Source organism: Rhinolophus sinicus, chromosome 16 (genome assembly GCF_057876585.1).
Source record: "Rhinolophus sinicus isolate RSI-liver-muscle chromosome 16, RSI-T2T, whole genome shotgun sequence".
Lineage (NCBI taxonomy): Eukaryota > Metazoa > Chordata > Mammalia > Chiroptera > Rhinolophidae > Rhinolophus > Rhinolophus sinicus.
This window is the reverse complement of record NC_142516.1, coordinates 101436419-101445594: the sequence shown is the minus strand read 5'-3', so window position 1 is coordinate 101445594 and position 9176 is coordinate 101436419. Positions and strand designations below refer to the sequence as shown.

The following is a 9176-nucleotide window of genomic DNA, read 5'->3' as shown; positions in this document are numbered from 1 at the left end:
CTGTTAGGCTCAGGTAAAGGAATTTCTATTGAGGGCAGGACTTACTAAAAACAGGATCCTTGGGGTAGAATTTCAGAATGGCCAATTTTCCTTCCGCCTGTCAGAATCATGAGTTGTTATTTTTTTTCCCTGATCTTCACTGTGAGAACTTGGTAGAGCTCCTGAAGGAAAACTTCGCAGTAGTGTGGAGATCCCCTTAAGATTGGACCTGCCTTTAAGTTTTTGACTCTCATGCTTGTCTATACTAAGCATCCAGCAATTCATGATTAGCAATTTCTGTTTCCCTACCCGGGTCCTGGGACTCATGGAAGTTTATGCTCTGGGCAGCAGTTTGTCCTATAATCTCAGTTCTCTGATGTATCTAAGAAGAGTTGTTGCTTTTCAGTTTGTTCAGTTTATTTCTTGTTGTGAAGATAAGAGTGATGCCTTCTAACCTCCTTATGTACTAGACTGATAACCTGCTATTTTACTTTTTAAATAGAATAATATTAATATTAAAATAATCAATAAAATGTATATTTAACTCTTTAAAAAGAATAAATGAAATAAACTAATTTAAGAATAAAATTTATATAAAATAATATTAATGAAATTAAATAGTGAACCATAAAATAATATTAAAAATAAAGACAATGAGAATCAAGATTTTCTGTGCATGTGATAGCCTTTGTTAGTCCCTCTAAAATAATAAGTTTTCTCTGAAATCATATAAACTGGGACTCTTTTAAGTGTACTTTTCGTGACAGACTGCTACTCTTCTTCAGGTCACATCTTAAATAATACTTCATTAGGGGATTTTTTCTGACACCCCACATTAATATTGTTTGACATGGTTTAAGTTCATCTAAGAACAATGCCAAGCTGAAGAGGGGACAAAAAAACATCAACTATTAGAAATGAGGTTAAATGTTTCAGATCAATTTTTTCCCCTGCTTATTTGATGATGGCTGGCACTGAAAACCCCAGAGGCCACAGCTGAATTTGAATCCTAACAATTTCTAGGGTGCAAGAATGTGTAATGGGAATCACCATAAAGGTTCTGAGAAATCTGTCATGGTTCCTTTTTCCATTTGACTTTCTTCCTACACTCATTAATGAACACCTCTGCACAAGGTATTCTAATTAGTCAAGTTACAAAAAAAAAAAAAAATGTTCAGTATGCTTTACTCAGAGATTCTTACTTGATGATTAATGTGCTGTAGTGGGCAGTTACCTGCCAGGAGAAATTGCACCAGTGAAGGCAAGCCCAATGCATGGCTTAGGAGGTGAGACAAAAAGTCACATCTGTCATTTACGTCTCTAAAAATACCATTTATTTTCTATTTTTTCTATAAGGCACTATGTGAATCAACCGAACCAAAATTAAAGCAAATTCTAGATCCTTTCATAATTACATTGAGTGCTATATTTATAGTCATCTCTGAAATTACTTTTCAACATCCTATGAATACATATTATATCCTGTGGATTAGAAATGAGAAATGTCATTTGCAGAAGATACAGTATAAACCCCATGGAAGAAAGGAGACCTAGGGTGTGGTATTAGTTTCATTAAACAAATATGATACAAAAATGAAACACAAGTTTACCAAAACATCAAAAATTAGGCTAACAATTATATATTGGACTCCTGTATTCATACAATGGAAAATTATACATCAGTTAAAATTAATGAAATATATCTATATTAATCAACATAAGAAAACTTCAGCAGCATAATATTAAGTAAAACAGCATATCTTGGTAAAATAGTGTTTATGTAAATGTAAAAAAAACAAATATAGATATAAATATTATACAGTAAAGTATGAAATCAAGCATGAGACTGTTGTAGACCAACTTTAAGGAAGAGGGAAATAAGGGCGGAGCTTTATTTAAAATTGTAAGTGTTGCAATTTGTAAAATGTAGAAATAATTTTGATGTTAATATAATAAAAGATTAATGCCTGTTTAACCTAAGTGGTGGATATACTGATCAGTATTAGACTATTTCTATATAATTAAAATATATCAATAATATATATGTTGATTTTAAAAGACTTGAAAGAAACTACTCCATCAGTCATAGCACTTACTTTTGTGGTTATGTTAAGGTTAGGATTTATATCTTCCCTCCCAGATTTTTCTTGATAACTCATTACCAGAGAAGGAAACAGAGTAAATAACTTGGTATAGAAAGTATTGCATTATACATTTCAGAATATTTTTATTTATTTATATGTAACAAGGTTTCTGACTGCCCTTCAACTGATTTTTTAAAGCTGAAATGTTGACACATTTTGTATGGAATACAAATGTTTTGTAAAATTTATGAACTCTTTAGTCACTTCCATTATTTGAAATACAAAACATAAGGATTCTGCAGACCTTAAAAAAATAGCACAATATCATACATTCTAAAATGGAATTCCCTGTTACATTTTACTTTGATTTTTCTAGAAAATGAATATCTACATAGTATTTTTGTTAAATTTAATTACTACAATCTTGAAATGGTTTTATGTGACAGGTGATTCAAATGTGTACCTTAATACCTTTATACTTTAAAAGCATTCCTATGTTTTGTTAAGTTCTAATTATATCTTTATATGTCAAATGTAATTGCTCAAATGCAATGTATTTTACAATTTTTTTTGAACTGATGGTCACAGGATTGGAGCTGGGCTGCCAATCTGGGTGTTCTCGGCCTGAGCAAGCCCCATGTGCTGGAGTGAGCTGGCAGGCACACAAGCAGAGAGATACAGATACTATTAGATTTTCATAGTATTTTCAAATTTGTCTTCTATTCTTATATTGTCTAATTTCTCATTGAATTACTGCAGATGTCTTTTGCAGCTTTCACACATTTATTCAACAAATTGTTACCTGTGTGTCAGATTGGTTTCAAATGCACCAATGAATTAAGCAGGGAATATTTCTGTCCTCATGGAGCAATAATAATATTTTCCACTGGGGAAGATAGGCAATAATCATTTACTGTTGTCTGGGAGACTAGATAAAACTTCTTCTTTATCCACATTTAGTGGGTAATAAGACTTGGGAACCTAGTTCTTATAAAACATCTGAGAAGGGGTTAATATCCAAAATTGATAAAGAATTCACAGAATTCCACACCAAAAAAAAAAAAAAAAAAATCCAATTAAAAAATGAGTCAAGGACCAGAATAGGCATTTCTCCAAAGAGAACATACAGATGGCCAGTGAATATATGAAAAGGAGCTCAATGTCACCAATCATCTGATAAATGCAAATTAAAACCACAATGAGATATCACCTCACACCTGTCTGGCTGTCATCGATAAATCAACAAACAACACATGTTGGTGAGGATGTGGAGAAAAGGGAAACCTCCTGCACTGTTGGTCAAATTGCAAATTGGTACAGTCACTATGGAAAATGGTATGAAGTTTTCTCAACAAATTGAAAATGGAAATACTTTATGACCCAGCCATTCCAATTCTGGATGTTTATTTGAGGAAATTCAAACCATTAATTTGAAAAGATATATGCACCCTTATGTTCATTGCAGCATTATTTACAATAGCCAAGATATGGAAACACCTAAATGCCCATCAGTATACCATTGGATAAAGAAGTGATACGTATACACGATGGAATATTATTCAGCCATAAAAAATGAATGGAATCTTACCATTTGTGACAACATGGATGGACCTAGAGGGTATTATGCTAAGTGAAGTAAGTTAGACTGAGAAAGATAAATACCAAATGATCTCACTTATATGTGGAATGGAAAGAACAAAATAAACATGCAAACAAAACAGAACAGAATAATAGATAAGAGGACAAACTGATAGTAGCCAGAGGGGAAAGAGGTGAGGAACTGGGTGAAAAGGGTGAAGGGATTAAGAAGTACAAATTGATAGTTACAAATTAGTCATGGGGATGTAAAGTACAGCATAGAGAATATAGTTAATAATGTTGCAACAACTATGTATAGGTTCAAGTGGGTTCTAGACTGATTGGGGGGATCACTTAGTAAATTATATAAATGTCTAATCACTGTGCTATATACCTGAAATTAATATAAAATAATATTGAATGTCAAGTGCAATTGAAAAATAAATAAAATCAAAGCATTACAAATAGTAGGCAGCAAAGCAAGAATGAAAAACAAAATTTCTTCTACCTCAGATGAATGTTGAAGTTTCTAAGTCACGATATCTATCCAATTTGGAGACACAAGAATTGACTCAGGAACATAATTATGTGAATTGATTTGAATAGCCATGATAATGAAGATAAGCTCCTTAGAAGATTGTGGGGTGGGTGGGAGGACTTATTTTTTTTTAATGTTTTTATTAAGAAATAATTTGCATACCATACAACTCATGCATTTAATAGGTACTATTTAATAGTTTTTAGTATGTATAACTTTTGTATATTCACAGAGGTGTGCAACCATCACCAAAATAAATTTTAGAACATTTTCATCACCCTCAAGAAAAATCTCATACCCATTAGCAGTGTCTCTCCATTTATACCCCAGCCCTAGGCAATTACTAATTTACTTCCTGCTTTATATTTGCCTATTCCGGACATTTCATATAAATGGTATTTTATGATATGTGTGTTTTGTTTTGTCACTGGCTTCTGTCACGTAGTATAGTGTTTTCAAAGTTCATCTACATTGTAGTTGGAATCAATATTTCATTTCTTTTTATTGATGAATAATATTCCACTGTATAGATATACCAGAGTTTTGATCAATTGTTCAGTTGATGGACATTTGGGTTGTTTCCATTTTGGGCTATTATAAATAATGCTGCTATGAACATCCATGTGCACGTTTTTGTGTGAACATGTGTTTTTCTACAAATTGAGTATATGTCTAAAAGTGGAATTTCTGAGTCATAGGTAATTTTATGTTAAACTTTGACGAGTTGACAGACTGTTTTCCAAAGGATTGGATCTATTTACATACCCATCAGCAGTGTATGAATATTCCAATTTCTATGCTTTCTCCCAACACTTGTTATTAACTGTCTTTTTTATTATAGTTATTCTAGTTTGTGTGAAGTGGTATCTCGTAGTTTTGATTTGCATTTCTCTGATGGCTAATATTGTTAAGAATTTTTTTTATATGCTTATTGACCATTTGTATTGTACCATTTGAAGAAATGTCTATTTAGATTCATTGCCCATTTTTATTTTCGGTTACATATCTTTTCATTATTGAGTTATAAGTCTTCATTATATATTGTAGTTCAAGTCCCTTATCAGATGTATGATTTGCTACTATATTCTCCCATTCTGTGGATTACGTTTTCACTTTTCTGATAGTGTCTTTTGAAAACACAGTGGCATCTACTATTGTAAGTTACGTTTCTTACATGATTTATGTGCAAGTAAAAGATGCCAAGGGAGTTAAAAAGGCTGCATTCCTATAGGATGTAGCGGTTATGACCAAGAATCTTATGGTACTCCTGGTAGGTCATAAGACTTAATAATGAATCATCACAGGACATAGATGTAATGACCTTCAAAATTAATGAATGATTAGCATAATGCAGTATGTCTAAGGTACAGAATAGTATGTCAAACTCCAGAATTTAAAATATAAAATCATACACACATATGTGTATATATATATATGTATATATACATGTATGCATATGTATATGTATATGCATATGTACATGTATGAATGTGAATTGACCATATACTCACAGAGAATGAACTGAGAATTAGCCAACACAAAGAGGCAAAAGGACTAATAACACAACAATGTGTCTCCTGCTTTTCTGCTAGAGATACTTTTACTAGGCATCTTAAGACCAGCAAAACTTTATGAACAAGAAAGCTGTTTAGTGGAACTTAAAGTTTACTCATTTGCTTGTTTTCTAAGTTTTGGTAACACTCTCCTTCCCCCAGTTCTGATTTATTTGAGTGCAGGGACTTCAATACCTATTTTTTAAAAGTACTTTTATTGGGGTGGCTGGTTAGCTCAGTTGGTTAGAGCATGGTGCTGGTAACACCAAGGTTACTGGTTTGATCCCTGTATGGGCCACTGTGAGGTACACCCTCCTTAAAGAATATATAAATAGCTAACATACAATACCTAATTTGAAGAAGTGGGAATGAACCAGAAATGAATGAGTGGAAAGACAGCCTTGTTTCCTATTCTTTTTAAGCTGCTTCAGTTATTTCAGCTTTATTATAATATTTTTGGTTAGATTCCAAGTAGTTACCAGATACTATTATCTTGAACTAATTACTGCCCGATATTGATCAATACTCAGCTCAGATAAAAAAACATTTAAAGAAAGTGGCATGGAATGTATGTAGTCTATTGTTTTTTTATAGATTCTATAATTTATATGTTGATCAATTCTTATCAATTTAGATTAGGTATCCAGACTACAATGTGTTGGTGCCTCATGAGGCTTTTCTTACTGAATTGTATCTTTGGTGTATGATGCCTACACTGATGCATGCTATAAGACAGGTCTAAGGTGTGTGTCTATATGCGTCTTGTAAAGACTTTTCAGTAGTGATGTGCTGGTGAATGTTTGAGAACTCTCCAGGAAACAGAAATCTCTCATTTGTAGCATGTGCTGATTCCCATGGTGTAAATTTTTTACACACTGACTGATTTCAGTATACCAGTGTGATACCACTTGACTCGGAGTTAGAAAGAGATGCTTATAGTTGAACCCAATGAAGTGGTTTGAGCTAGTGTGAGTCAGTCCTGAACACCACAACCTTCAGGAGTTAGCTTGCTTCTTACCTTATGGATACAGTAAGTTACTTACCAGATCAAATTTTAATTCTTGCATTTGTACTACCAAGCTTACAGTCAAATTGAAAGCTAATTTAAAACAACATATATAGGGCTTCGTGGTATCCTTTTTAATCTAATTCTTAAGTCCATTTGTTTTTATTTCTTCTTTTACTCCTGCTTTCAGTTTATTCCATCTTTTAAAATTCTATTTGTAATCTGTCTCAGTTATTTTCAGGAATGATTTATAACAGATTTAAATAAATAAATAAATAAATAAATAAATAAATAAATAAATAATCCTTAAACACCTTCAGGCACAGAGTAGGGATTGAAGACAAAGTACTGGATAATCCCTGGGATGAAAGTACACAAAGGTGGTGCATGTCAGTCCCACCTCTACTCAGGCAGCATTAATTTACTTCTTTCTCTCTGGCCCTCAGGCTCTTTACGTATGTAATTAGGTATGTCAGGATGAGCTCTAATGTCATTCAAGTTATCCATAATTCTGAAACTACAACAGCCCTTGTTTCATTCTAAAACTAAATTTTAGCAATAGTCAACACAGTTTTTAAAATGATGTCATTGTATGCCTATGTTAAAATGACTTTAGTGTTATACTCAATTTTAGCTTTTGCAGATTGTTATTGGCTCGTTGGTGTTGACAGGCAAACTTGTGGGTGCATATTAGCTTTTTATAAAATGACATTTCATCTGTAGGCAGAGTAACAAATTTTAAATTTTATGCATGAAAAGATTGATAGCTGGCAGAATTATTAATTTCTGCTGGCTTCCTGTTGGTAGCATATGATTTGGAAAAGACATTTGCATTTATACTCTAATAAAAGAAGGCTCTATTCTCTCCTTTAATTTTGGAAAGCATAATATTTTGAACAATTCTAACTTAATAGTTCTAATACCCCAAAATATGTTTGTAATTCATTAGAACAATTCATTGAGGTGGCTATGCACGGCAGGAAAGGTTTTCTAAGAACTTGTGTTCGAATTCCACCTATGCCTTGGTAACCACTTGACATTGCACAAGGTATGTGATCTAAGTCTCAACTTCATGCTGTAAAATGGGCAATCTATTCACCTTTTAGTGTTGGTTTGAAGACCAAATGAAATAATAGGTTAAACATCCCTGGCATAGTTCCAATTTGGCAAATGTGAACTTTTATGAAAACCCTCTCACTGGTCTTTTCATATGTGGTTTAATGCAAAATTGCTCAGTCACACTCAACGGCTTAGTGTATATCTAATAGCATGGAAATTGTTTCTTCCCAAATTTTTTGAAGCAGCTATATTCCTATTTGACTTTTCTCAACAGAACAAACTTAGGTAAAATATTTTAGTTGCAGGCATTCAGAAGAGGAAAAAAAAAATCTAAATCTTTGTCTGAAAAGTCCAGGCCTTTGTGCTACAAATATTCTAAATTAAGGAGACTACTTAGGTTGTTGTTGTTGTTGTTACTGCTTAAATAAGTGAAAATCACATTTCTAAGTACCCCACACATGGAAAACATAATAACCTATTAAACATTTGAGAATAATTATATTATATTCTGATGTCATATAAGGAGACTTAATGTAGATGTTCTTAGAAGTTAGATTTAAGGGAAAAAGGATTAAATAAAATCTTTTAAAAAATTCTGTAGATCTCTATACTCAAAATAAAGCTTACTGTGGAAGATACTGTCATCACCTTATTTTTAAAATGTGTTGAGGAAGGAAATTGTCAGATAGTAAACTTGTGAAAGTATCATTTAAATGCATATATAGGGTACAAAATAAACCTTATCAAAAATCAAAAGTTATTGGATTCTTACTTTTAATTAGAAACTGTTAAATATAAATTCATCTAAAGAAGATATGAATGATGTAATGTGCATCAACTAAAAAGCAGTAACAATAAATTATGAGATTGATATTTCATGTGTCTGTTTCAAAAATACAATATACAAATGTACATTGAACAAACATGAAAATCCCAAAACCTCTCTTGGAACAGAGTGGACTGTAGAATAATATTACAAAACAATAAAATATTTTCTAAAAATATAAATGAAATTTAGAAATATCTGAAGCTAAGTGCCCCTTTATCTTATGGTTTAATGTATATATGCATCTAAAACAGTATTAACATACGGACTTGACAGATCATTATCATTACTAGCAGTATATGCATAGTTACATCCATAACATTATTAATACAAAATATATTGTTTTAAAACTTTCAATGGATTTCACATTTATTTATAAATAAATATCCACAGATTTGACCTCTCATTTTCAACCCCAGTGTTTTGAGCACCCTTTAATGTGTAGAGAAGCAAGTAAAATTTCTTCTTTCCTTCCCACGTTCTTAGGTTCACTTGCGCCTCTGCCCAGATAGCAGTCTAATGGTGCTCCAGGTCTGGGATGTCTGGGGGGTGA

The 9176-nt window shown here is 32.3% G+C and overlaps 1 non-coding gene across 1 annotated transcript; it reads left to right on the top strand.

Moving 5' to 3' along the window:
• The first annotated feature begins 5956 nt into the window (after nucleotides 1-5956).
• TRNAT-GGU (transfer RNA threonine (anticodon GGU)) lies at nucleotides 5957-6030 on the top strand. The gene has a single exon. It is a non-coding gene; the product is annotated as a tRNA-Thr (tRNA).
• Nucleotides 6031-9176: the final 3146 nt, after the last annotated feature.